Below are 13,710 nucleotides of genomic sequence, written 5' to 3'. Positions count from 1 at the left end.
CTGAGGTCCCTCCAGTGGGTGAAAACTACAGCTGTCCTCTCTGCCCTAGAACTGAAACCAGGGCCTCTGCTTCCCTGCCAGTGCCCGCAGCCACCAGGGTCCCTGACCATCATTACTGACCTCACCAAGTATGTGCTAGCTCTTTCTGCATGCAGCCACAGCCCAGGACATATCAGGACACCTGTGCTTGGTAGCCTTCAACAGTGGACGGTCCTTCAATCTTTACCCACTCAGATTTCAGATTCCCACACTGTCTAGGAGATGAAAGTTTCTAAGACTGAGGCAGCCTTTCCACCAAGCTGCCTCTAGGGCTTATGGTTTGTTTATTCAGAATAGTGGGCTTAGAGGTGCTTTCACTTCACTCAGACCTGAAGGTCAGGTCTTTCCAGGGGTCTTCTCAAACGTCCCAGCAGGACAAATGATTCACCTCACTTTTGTTTCTGACTCTCTAAGGCCATGATCTGTCGTTTTTTTTGTGGAGGAAATTTGGAGAGTTAAAAGTTTGTTTTTTTTTTACCTACTCTGCCATCTTCCCGGAATTCTTTCCCCTTTGTGAATTTAGTAAGAATGGAATGAAAGGCTCGGATTCAAACCAGCTCAGACTGTGTAGCTGGGATTCTACTTGGCCTGCTTGTGAATACAAGCGTTCCAAATACTTAGGCCCCTCAAGAGCCAACCAAATTTAGCTAATCTTTAATAAACTTTGTTTTAAGAAGGTTTGAGTGGAATTCATTCCCTCAGGACCCAGTGTGTCGGAATTTTGGGGTCCCCCAAACCCCTAAACCTTGTCATTTATGGTTCCCTGAGAGAGAATAACTGCTAATATCAAATTCTTCTTCCAAGACTGGAAATTATGGAGAAACCCTCTTTAAAGGAGACTTTTTTTTTTTTTACCATGAACAGCAGCTCTTCCCATAATCAAGAGACAGTGCGTGTGTTTCGAACGGGAGACTTTGGGAGATCACTAGGCAATAAGATGTTCCAATGCGGTTGCTCTGTGATCTTTGGAAGCCGAAACCCTGGGCTATTTGGTCTGCACCTCAAAAGAATTGAAGTCTTGAGCTGTGCAGAAGCTGCCCAGAGGTCTGATCTTATAATTGTAGCAATCCACAGAGAACATTATAATTTTCTTACAGAGTTACCAGAGGAACCAAAAGGAAAAATATTGGTGGACATCAGCAGCAACCTTAAAATTAATAAATATCCTGAATCCAATGCAGAATATCTTGGGGAACTTGTTCCAGCAGCCAAAATATTGAAAGCGTTTAACACAGTCTCAGCCTGGACTCTCCAACCAGGCAACCTGGATGCCAGCAGGCAGGTATTTGTCTGTGGAGATAACAAGGAAGCTAAGCAGCTTGTGATGGATATTGGTAATACACTTGGTCTTACTCTAATGGATCAAGGATCTTTCAAGGCAGCGAAAGAGATTGAAAACTAGCCCCTGCAGCTCTTTCCAATGTGGAAGTTCCCTCTATACCTCTCTGCTGCCTTATGTATTTTCTATTTTGTTTACTGTATGTTAAGAGAAGTCATCTACCCTTACATTCGTGAAGAGAAAGACAACGCATTCTTCTTGGCCATTTCTATTCCACATCATGTCTTCCCAGGGTTGGCTCTCAATCTTCTTGCCTTGGTTTACCTCCCTGGGATTATTGCTGCAATCCTGCAGCTATACAGAAGTATCAAATATAACCGTTTCCCAAACTGACTTGACCAATGGATGCTTTGCAGAAAACAACTCGGACTTCTGGCATTGGCCTTTGCCTTCCTCCACATCATTATACGTTTATGATTCCCATCCGCCATTATGTCAGATGAAAGTGGAGCAACAGTGCGATTAGTCAGATAAAAACCAGTAAGACCAAATCTTTTAATGTGACCAATGCCTGGCTCGGAGATTTTTCCTAGCCCTGGGCATACTGGGATTTTTTTTTATTTGTCCTTTTGGGAATCACTTCCTTGCCATCAGTCAGCAACACGGTCAGTGGGAAAGTTTTGATTCCTCCAGTCCAAACTCGGCTACCTGACACTGACCTTACATACAACTCACACGCTTATGTTTGCTGGAAAGAGATTCCTCAGCCCTTCCATTCTCAGATGGTACCTCCCTTCAATCTATGTGCTAAGTCTCATCATCCCTGTATGGTGTTGGTCTTGAAGTTAATCCTGGTAATGCCATGCATCGTCCAGCCACTTACACAGAACCAGCAAGTTTGAGAAAGAAACTCCAGAGTCTCTAAAAAGGCCAAGTTAGGAAATGGTAAAACTGGGGTGTGAAGTAACTGACAACCAGTTCATCATGTCATTTTCATGGGGACTTCTCAGCAATGAACTTGAAAGTCTCCTGTAGAGTCTGCTTTTGTTTCCAAGCCTTCCTCTTCTTCCTCTCTCAAGAGTATGAAGAGCAGAAAGGGGGCAAAACTTTCTGCCAGGTGGACCCCAAGAAACCACTGGTCCTCTGGAAGAAGGGATCCACTCTTCCCTTGACTTCAGCTTTGATGACAAGATGTGTAAAAAGTTTTATCTCTCCCCCGCCACTTACTTCTTCACCTCAAAGCTTCCATGATTTCACTGGGCAAATGGCAGATCCCTCTACTGAGCCACATGGTGACCTCTACTCTCTCCATGCCACCCACCCCCAATGCACCTTGGTGGTCTTCATAAGTTGCTATAGAAAAAAAATCTAATAAATCAGCCTCTGGCACTGGTTATCTCTAATCTCATCTAACCTAGTCTTCATACAATACTTTTCATCATCCATGACCAAGTCCCTACTAACTTGACAGAACTTGCCAAAACCTGAGCCCTACTGGCTTAGTTTTGCAGAACCTAATATAACCTGAGTGTTAAGAAACATTGAAGAAAACCATCATGGAAGAAAGAATCCCTAGCATACGCATTATTTTATAGGGGGAGACAAAATATTGTGAAGGAAGGGGTTAGAAATAGAAAATCCCTACCATCTTCTCTCCTGCCCCCCACTAAAAAACAAAGATGAGGTGGAGTCAGATAAACAGTGCTATATTGTTTTATCATGGATCACACTGCACTCATTGCTTCAGTATGTTTCATTATTTGTGTGTGTCCAAGTATCACTCAAAGCTGACTACATGTAGCATTATCCTATTACACAATCCACAGTCACACCAATTTCTAGAACTCATTAAGATTCATCTTTTTTATAAGCAATGAAATGTAATAAAAAAAATTCAATACTGTTAGATCTAAGTGGGGATTGGTTGAAGTAACAGTAGGTGTTCAAGCTTACAAAAGAGAAGACAGGTGGGAGATGACAGCTGCCTTCAATTTTTTTGAAGACTTATGATGTAGAAAAGGGATTATACAGATATAGTCTTGTCTCCTAAAAGCAGAAGAAAAAACGAGGAGCAATGGAGGGGCATAATGGAAAAAAAAAGTTTTAACAAACAGCTTTAGGGGGTGAGGGGAAGTGCTTTAAGGTTTAAAGTACATTATTAACCATTTTTCATCTTTTCTTAAATCTGGTATAATAAAACAATAAAGTATGAAAACAGAAAAACAACAACAAAAAAGAATAGAATGAAAAAGCAAGGAGGGCCTCACTCCAGGATCAGGTAGACTACATTTTTGCTACACACGCTCCAGATTCTACGGGAAGTCACATGGTAGGAAGAAGAGTTTCGTCTTAATTGGCTTTGAAGGATCAAAGATCCTAGGCAACTGTATCAATAAAATTGATCTCAGTTCCACTCCCTTGTTTGGAAGGTCTCTAGCACAAACTCTGTGACCTTGGGCAAATTCCCTTCCAGCAAAGGTATTCAGTGTTTTGAGGAAAGCCCTCCCCTGACCCCCCCCCCATCCTCTAATTGAGTACTTTCACCCTCCCCGCCCCCCACAATTCCCAATACACCTAGAAGTGAATGGGGACTACACTATTTTTGTTAGGAAGTGGAAAATGGTTCTAGCGTCCCTCAAGTCTTGAATGTGGCCCAAAACATGCCCACACAAATATAGTTTGATTCTAGATTCCCCCAGTCTGTCTGGGGCATGAGCAATCAGTATTGTCGTTCTGGATTCGATATGCTGAAGTTTGTACTAAAGGAACATTGTTTGAAGGAGGCTTCCAGGCCAACCTGGCCACAGAGCTGCTCCTTGTGTGAACCAGGGCTGAGCAGGGAGCATAAAGTCTAATTGAGAGTCTCTGGGAAGGGATAATTGCCTTAATGGCTTCAAAACTGGAGAGGAGGAGGGACTGGGCAAGTAGAGGAGGAGATTATCAATAACCAATTATCCATTTGATGAACTCATCAATTAAATTGATTGATTAATAGTACCTGCCTCCAGCTTTTTCTGCTGATGGTTTCCAAGATTTACCTGATTCGTGACCTGTCCCACTGTTATTTTGTCCTTCTTCCTGGAAGAAGACCAATGCTATCAGGAAGGCCATATCTTGACTTACAAGTGAATTGGATACTAATGAGACAGAGTTTGGCAAAGTCACCATTCTCACTATCTCCTCCAGAGTCATATGGATCCAGTGACAAGATAAGAATCAGGATGATTGGAGATGGTCTCAAATGCTGTGGGAGCCCTGTCCCATTATTTGCCTTCAGGCACCTGCCCCTCACCTTACCATGAGGATAGCATCGGAGATATGAATATGTCTTGGCCATACAAAATACGTACAGAATATATAGGAACTAATCAACCAAGGGAATGCACTAGAATTAAGAGGTGGCAGGAAAGACTTCTTGTAGAAGATGGGATTTAAGTTGGTACTTAGTGAAAGCCGGGGAAGCTTGTAGGTACAGATGAGAAAAAAGAGCTGTCCAATGGTGGGAGACAGCAGAGGAAATGCCAGGAGCTAAGGGAATGGTGTGACCTCTTTGTGGAAGAGCAAGGAGGCCAGTGTCACTGCATCAGAGACTAAGGTACAAGAAGATGGGTAGGTCAGAGGGGACTATTCTCCTTCAGGAGTTCTGTTTAGCAAGAGTTGCCTGCTTACTATTCCTCACACATGATACTTCATTTCTCATCTACACGCCTTTGAAAAGGTGGTTCCCTAGGACGTGTATAAAGTAGCCACTGAATAAATGCTGATTGATCAATTAATTGCCTTTAAGGAACATAACAGTCTTTGGCTGATATCTGGTGGTCCAAAATAATGTTTCAATTTACTGAAATCATTGAACCTCTGGTCAGCAATACTGTTCATTCAACTCCAGTTGTATGGAGTTGTATTCAACTCCTCGCTGTAAATCTTGGATAAAACAGAGACTACTCCCTCTGTCATCAATTTAGATACATCCTGCCTTGTTAGTTTCATTATATGCTCTTTTCCTTTGTGTACTTTGCTGTAATTACTTACTTATTTTCCCTCACAAATGACACAGTTTCAAAAATCTCCCATGACTGTAAAAACTGCCTGCCACATAGTAGGTGTTAAATAAATATTAATGAATTGAAAGCAAATACTTGCTAAATGTTTCATGACCCATTAAATGTCGTTGAGGGAAATAGATCAGTCTTTCACTGACATCTTGTGGTCAGAAGTGGTTACAGTTCATATGGTTGACCAGTAAATGTTTATTGAATTGAACTAAAAAGTAGGTTCATAATTAATGCATGTTGACCAGTTAATTACCCTTGAGCACAAAATGTCTTTCATTGACATCGCCTGTTCAAACGGGATACCGCAGTTTACTAAATAATTTACGGTAATGAAAAATGCTTCAAAAGTTATCACTGAATGACACAAAAAATGATTTCATGGTTGCTTTAAGGCTGCTATCTTTTTGTAGAATTCCTAATATTACAGTCAGAGAAATTCCAGAGTCTAATTTTATTGGATGTGAACTTCTCAGTCAGTGTATTCCTTGTTATGGCAAAAAGAATGAAATTAAATGAAATCCTGAATTTATGAGAGTGAATAACAAATTTCTTCAGCGCAAATAGGAATTCAGGTCAAACCATCAGTTTTAAAATAACCTATAAAGCCCTTCATTATGAGAATGGTAATATTATATATGATAAGCATTCTTAGGAATGGAGACACCACTGAGTTGGTTTCACCGTTCAATGTACCCATTAATTGGGTCAAAAAGGAGCAATATTTAAAGCAAATAAACACAAAATAGGAGTGATTTCAGTTTTGAAGGAAATTTATAAAAGAAACATCAAACGTTTGAATGAGATATCACCATTGTAAAATGAGGCATGCAGATAACTACAGAAACTGTGAGCAGAGCTAGTAAGTTCAAAAACCAATACCCCTGGGAGTATGCAAAACCTGATGGTAAATGAGACTTCAGCTGTAGTCATTGTGATCAGTAGTAGGGCTGGAATTCCAAACAGGCTCCTCTACTTCCAAATGCTCACTTGGACACCATCCATCTCCCACTGTCATATTCCATTCTAAACAAAGCCATCTCTCTCTGTCTCTCCCCCTCTTTCCTTCACTCCCTCCCTCTCTGTCTCTCTGTCTTTTTCACTCTCACTCTTTATCTCTGTCTCTATCTCCTCTCAGTCATTGCCACGCTTATGTGGTGTATATATGTTGTCTCAGTTCCCTCTGTACTCAGTCATTCATTTAACACCTTCAAGGAGTCCTTGGCATCCCGGGATGACAGATGTAGAGACTCAGGAGATGTCACAGGCCGTCTAGTTCCATTCCCTTAAATTTGTAATGTGTGAACCTGAAAACCACAGGGGTCATGTGAGTCATCTAAGAACACACAGTTATTGAGTGTCTAAGGCAGGATTTGAGCCTGAATTGAAATTCAGTGCTGCATCCACTACATCATGCTGCCTTCTATTATGCTGCCTTCTGTGTCACTAAGCTACTCTTATTCCTCTCGCTGTTCTAAGACTAAAGGTGGAAGGAAGGTTTTGGGTTATTTGATGGGAAAGGAAAAATAATTTCCCCTAAATGGAAAGGTTTCCCCATTAAACACTCAGTAGATCCTTACAGGCCTGAACTGAATTCTTTGACTTCCTTTCTACATAATAGTCTATCCTGAAGTCGTCACTTCCTTTATCCCAGTATTGCCCATACAGAAACTTAGGTTACGAGACAGTAAAGATATAAAAATATATAAAAGTTTTCATTTCAGTACCAAAGATGATATAAATCTCCTAAAGACGTCCTAGCATGGAAACAAGAGAATACCAATAATACTCGCTTATACATCAGAGGGGGATTGGGGTGACATGTTAGCTCTACCACTATGTGGTTCTCATGAAAACATTCTGTCTAATGGAGTCTGATTAGAATGTGTCCTCTTCTCACCTAGCTGCATGTATCTGAGCATTACAGTACAGATCAGCATTTCGAGTACTGTCATCAAAGAGAAAAATGAAAGACTGTCTATAAAAGCTGGGTCCAGGGTGATCTCTTCCCAGAAAAACTGCTTTCTACAGCTACTGTGCTCTTAAGGAAACAGAATAATGCAACACTTGAAACCAGCTGGTTTGCTCTCAGGTGACCATTCTCAAAACACCAGAAAGCCACTGACAATGAATCTGCTATGCTTAGAAAGGAACTGATCTGAATGTCAACAGAGTATTTTGTTCAGCCTCCCATTCTAAGATCTGACAGGGGACAAAAGAGCAAGGGAAATCTTGGAGAACTTTGGCTATGTGGAAGAGGTGCAACAATTGGCAAAGATTTCTTAGGCTCAAAAATGTTGAGAAATAACTGATCAATAGATGGCCAAAGAAATTCTGAGTTATCAGTTCCTTGTTCGTTGGTTTTTAATTCAGTTCATTCTAGAAAAACCCTATTTGTTGGGCCCTTAATGCCTGCCCAGCACAAGGCTAGGCTCTGTGGAGAAAGGAAGTTAGAGAATGAGACAGAGGAAGAGTGAGGTATAAAGGAAGAGCACTCTCTGGAAGATGAGGTCTCAACCTTTCTCCCAGAACTAAATGGGTTTGCTCTTTTGTTTTCCTTCCTCTTTTCCCTCACCTTGAAGTCCCCTAATTAGACCTTGCTTTATGATAAAAACACTCTTCACCTGGACACAGAAACAGGAAATGGGGACTGGCAACAGGGTCACTTTGTGGGAGAATAAAAGGAGCTTGGATTAGCAGTCGAAGAGGCCTGGGCTCAAATCCTACCTTAATCTTATTTTAATAATTGGTTAGTCACATTATAGATTAGGAAATAGAAAACCTGGATTGGAATCTCAGCCTAGTACAGAGGCCAGCGACTACCACCGTAGCCTTACCATCTGATCTTTCATAAACGCAGGGTTACTGGGGTTTGGTTTTGGTACTGGTTTTGTTTTGTTTTGAACTATCCCCAGACAGGGCACTTAGTGCTGTGGATAGAACACAGAGCATGGAGTCAGGAAGATCTCAGTTGAAATCTGGCTTCAGACACTTAATGTGTTGTCAGTTCAGGTAATCCTTATTTGCCTCAATTCCTCATAAGTTAATTGAGAACACGTTGGAGGAAGAACTAGCACACTACTCCAGTATCTTTGCTAAGAAAACCACGTGTTTAAAAATCTGTGGCATCACATAAATCTGACATCAGCAAAAACATCTTTACCTGAATGCCTAGTAAAATGTCAAAGAAACTTGATATTTCTTTCATAAAATTCTTTGGGGGGCAGAGCCAAGATGGCGGAGTGAGAGCAACGACTCACCTACGCTCTTGGACAAACTCCTTCAGATACCTCTGAAAGGAGAATCTGACCAAATTTTGGAGGTGCGGAATCCAGTAGGAGACAGACTGTGACGGATTTGGAACTCAGGTCAGACTGAAAAGTCCACAGGAAGGATCTTTTCCACGGGGGTGAGACCCCAGTGCACAATGCAGCGTGCCAGTGCAGCAGAGCAGAAGGGGCCAGGGAAACCGGAGCGGGAGGAACTGGCAGAGCAGCACCCAAGGGCCAGCGACAAGCCTAGCCAAGCCAGTGAGAGCCATTGAGCGCCAGATATCAGCATAGCAGCTCCTTAGACTTTCAGCCCGAAGATTAAACATCAGTAAGTCACCTACTTGAACTTCCGGGAGCCAGGATGGCGGAGTGATCAGTAAATGCTCTCTCCTCCTGCCTTGATGACCATGAAAGAACCATAAAATATTTCCCCAGAAAAATCCTGGATCAGCGGAAACAGCAGAAGGATCCAATAGTCTCATAACACCTGAGGCTAGGAAAATAGCTAAGGGGGATTCCTCCTACTGTGGTCGAGGCAAACCGTAAGGACAGAGGACCCAGGGCAGAGAAAACTCGCCCTAGGAACCAGGCAAGCCTCAGCGCCAGGAAAGGAGCCCCAGGAGGGGTGGGAACACTCATTAGCATCTAGGCTTGCCTCAGAACGCCTGGGGAAAAGAGAAGACAATAGGGAAGCTGGGAACACCTTCCCCTGAGCTTGCCTTTGCCTCAGCTCAGCTGAGGAGATCTCCTGTGACCAGACCACCCCTCTCACACACTTAACTAGCTAGCCCCAGGGTTGATCAAGGAAACAAAAAAACAAAAACCTGCTTTTAGCTTTTTCACTCATCAGCTCAACACAAAATTCTGTAGCTTCTGACTGAAAGAACCAGAAGCCACAACATTCAGTCAACATCATGAACAAGAAAAAGCAGATGAAGGGAGAAAAAACCATCGAATCTTTCTATGGGGATAAGGACCAAAACACAAACACCAAAGAGGTCAGAGCTGAGACTATACTTCCGTCTGAAACTTCAGAAGGGACTATGAACTTCTCGCAAGCACAAGCAGCTCTCCTGGAACAGCTGAAGAAGGAAATAGAAGAAAAACTGGCCAATGATTTTAAAATTATAAAAAAAAATTCACTGATGAGAAAATCTCTTTGAAAAGGAAAATTGAACAAATGAAAAAGGAAGTTCAAAAGTTAACTGGAGAAAATAGCTCCTTAAAAGGAAAAATTGGACAGATGGAAAAGGAGATGCAAAAGTTAACTGAAGAAAACAATTTGATAAAGATTAGAACTGGGCAAGTAGAAACTAATGACTCAATGAGACAGCAAGAATCAGTCAAACAAAATCCAAAGAATGAAAAGATGGAAGAAAATGTAAAATATATAATTGGAAAAACAACTGATCTGGAAAATAGATCCAGGAGAGAAAATTTAAGAATTATTGGCCTGCCAGAAACCCATGATGGAGAAAAGAGCCTGGACAATGTCTTCCAGGAAATCATCAAGGAAAACTGCCCAGAAGTGCTACCTACAGAGGGCAAAATAGTCTTTGAAAGAAGCCACCATTCAGCTTCTGAAAGGTATCCCAAACTCAAAACCCCAAGAAATAGTGTTGCCAAATTCCAGAGCTATCAAGTGAAAGAGAAAATACTACAAGCAGCCAGAAAAAAACAATTCAAATATCAGGGAGATACAGTCAGGATCACACAGGACCTTGCAGCTTCTACAGTAAAAGATCGAAAGAATTGGAACCCAATATTCCATAAGGCAAAGGAGTTGGGACTACAACCAAAGATCAACTACCCAGCAAAGTTCAGCGTAACATTTCAGGCAAGGAGAAAGTCATTCAACGAAGTAAGGGATTTCCAGACCTTCCTGACCAAAATGCCAGAACTCAATAGACAATTCGATCTTCAAATGCAGGTCTCAAGAGAATCATAAAAAAAGGTAGACGGGGGGGAAAAAACAAAAACAAAAACTTGTTGCTCAATTTGGGCAAACTGTTTACCTCCCTATAAGGGAAGATGATACCTGTTAATCTTGAGAATTGTGCATCTATTATGAAATATAAAAGGGATATACATAGACAGAATGGGTATAAAGTAAATGATGTCATGTTAAAAATACGATTTAAGTATGAGAAGGGATTGTAATAGGAGGTGTGAAAAGGAGGAAGCAGAAAATGGCAAATTACATCAAAGGAAGAAGTACAAAATTATAGTAGAGGAAAAGAGGGAAGGGAGATGAGCATTGTTTGAGAGATACTCTCATCCGATTTGTTTAAAGGAGGGAACAATAAACTTAAGTAGATAATCCTAACTAGCTCAATAGGCAGTAGGAGGGGAAGGGGGAAGAAAGAGGAGGGAGGCTAAAAGGGAGGGAAGAAGCAATAAGAGTAAAGGGGAGTAAAAGGGAGGGGGGCTAAAAGAAGGAGGGGAAGCCTGCAGGAGGAAGTGGTGAAAAGTGAATACTACTGAGGTGGGGAAGGGAGACGGGAGAGCTAAAAGCACAAATGGCGGGAAAGAGGATGGAGGGAAATACACAGATTGTAATCATAACTGTGAATGTGAATGGAATGAATTCTCCCACAAAACGGAGACAGATAGCAGAATGGATTAAAAGCCATAATCCAACAATATGCTGCTTACAAGAAACACATTTGAAACGGGGGGATACATATAGGATAAAGGCCAAAGGATGGAGCAGAATATATTGTACTTCAGCTGATGTAAGAAAGGCAGGAGTAGCAATCCAAATCTCAGACAAAGCAAAAGCAGAAATAGATCTAATCAAAAGGGATGAGGATGGAAAGTATATCCTGCTAAAAGGCACCATAGGGAATGAAGCAATATCATTACTAAACATGTATGCTCCAAGTGCTATAGCATCCAGACTCTTAGAGGAGAGGTTTGGGGAGTTGAAGGAAGAAATTGACAGAAAAACTATACTAGTGGGGGACCTCAACCTCCCCCTCTCTGAACTTGATAAATCTAACCTCAAAATGAACAAGAATGAGGTTAAGGAGGTCAATAAAACTCTAGATAAGGTAGATATGATAGATCTTTGGAGAAAATTGAATGGAAATAGAAAGGAATATACCCTTTTCTCAGAAGTACATGGAACATTTACAAAAATTGACCGTGTACTAGGACATAAAAATCTCACAATCCAGTGCAGAAAGGCAGAGATAATCAATGCATCCTTCTCAGATGATACTGCAATAAAAATTACATGTAATAAAAGGCCATGGAAAGATAAACCAAAAATCAATTGGAAACTAAATAATCTAATCCTAAAGAAGGAATGAGTTAAAGAAGAAATCATAGAAACCATCAACAACTTCATTCAAGAGAATGACAATAATGAGACAACATACCAAATCTTATGGGATACTGAAAAAGCAGTTCTTAGGGGAAGTTTTATGTCTTTCAATGCCTACATAAATAAAATAGAGAAAGAGGAGATCAATGACAGGCATGCAGCAGAAAAAGCTAGAAAAAGAACAAATTGAAAATCCCCAAGTAAACACCAAGTTAGAAATACTGAAAACCAAAGGAGAGATTGATAAAACTGAAATTAAGAAAACTATTGCATTAATAAATAAAATCAATAGTTGGTTTTATGAAAAAAACTAATAAACTTAATAAACCTTTGGTCAATTTGATTTAAAAAAAGAAAGAAGAAAATCAAATTACTAACATTAAAAATGAAAGGGGTGAACTCACCTCCAATGAGGAGGAAATTAAAACAATAATTAGAAATTACTTTGCCCAACTTTATGCCCACAGATTCTATAATCTAAACGAGATGGATGAATATTTTAAAAAACACAAATTTCCCAGATTAACAGAAGAGGAAATTGAATACTTAAACAACCCCATCTCAGAAAAAGAAATTAAACAAGCCGTCAATGAACTCCCTAGGAAAAAATCTCCAGGGCCAGATGAATTCACAAGTGAATTCTATCAAACATTTAGAACAATTAATTCCAATACTATATAGTCTATTTTTGAAAATTGGGGAAGAAGGAGTTCTCCCAAATTCTTTCTATGATAGAAATATGGTTTTGAATCCCAAACCAGGAAGAGACAAAACAGAGAAAGAAAATTATAGACCAATTTCTCTAATGAATATAGATGCAAAAATTTTAAATAAGATTTTAGCAAAATGAACACAACATCTTATCACAAGAATGATACATTAGGATCAGGTAGGATTCGTACCAGGAATGCAGAGCTGGTTCAATATTAGGAAAACTACTAGCATTATTGATCATATCAACAACAAAACTAACAAAAACCACATGATTACCTCAATAGATGCAGAAAAAGCTTTCAACAAAATACAACACCCATTCCTATTAAAAACAACGGAAAACATAGGTATAAAGGGAACTTTCCATAAAATAATAAGCAGTATCGACCTGAAACCTTCAGCAAGCATTATATGCAATGGGGATAAGCTAGATGCACTTCCAATAAGACCAGGGGTGAAACAAGGATGTCCATTATCACCACTATTATTCATTATGGTACCAGAAATGTTAGCTGTAGCAATTAGACAAGATAAAGAAGTTGAAGGAATAGGAATAGCCAAAGAAGAAACTAATTTATCACTCTTTTCAGATGGTATGATGATATACTTAGAGAATCTCAGAGATTCAAGTAATTTAACTACTTGAAATAATAAACAACTTTGGCAAAGTTGCAGGTTACAAAATAAATCCACACAAATCTTCTGCATTCCTATATATTAGCAATAAAGTCCAACAGCAAGAGGTAGAAAGAGAAATTCCATTTAAAGCTAGGGTAGACACTATAAAATACTAAGAAGTTTACCTGCCAAAACAAACTCAGGGATTATATGAACACAATTACAAGACACTTTTTGCACAAATAAAGTCAGATTTAAGTAAGTGGAAAAATATCAGTTGTTCATGGGTAAGCAGAGCTAATATAATAAAAATGACAATTATACCTAAATTAATTTACTTATTTAGTGCCATACCAATTAAACTATCAGATAATTATTTTCTAGAGCTGGACAAAATAATATCAGAAT

General features: G+C 40.0%; 1 pseudogene; it reads left to right on the top strand.

Moving 5' to 3' along the window:
* The first annotated feature begins 640 nt into the window (after positions 1-640).
* On the top strand, positions 641-2,692 carry LOC140515436 (metalloreductase STEAP4 pseudogene; annotated as a pseudogene).
* The last annotated feature ends 11,018 nt before the right edge of the window (positions 2,693-13,710 follow it).

Source organism: Notamacropus eugenii, chromosome X (genome assembly GCF_028372415.1).
Source record: "Notamacropus eugenii isolate mMacEug1 chromosome X, mMacEug1.pri_v2, whole genome shotgun sequence".
In the NCBI taxonomy this organism is placed as follows: domain Eukaryota; kingdom Metazoa; phylum Chordata; class Mammalia; order Diprotodontia; family Macropodidae; genus Notamacropus; species Notamacropus eugenii.
Note: the sequence above shows the minus strand (reverse complement) of the source record. Positions and strands in the feature narration are given on the sequence as shown.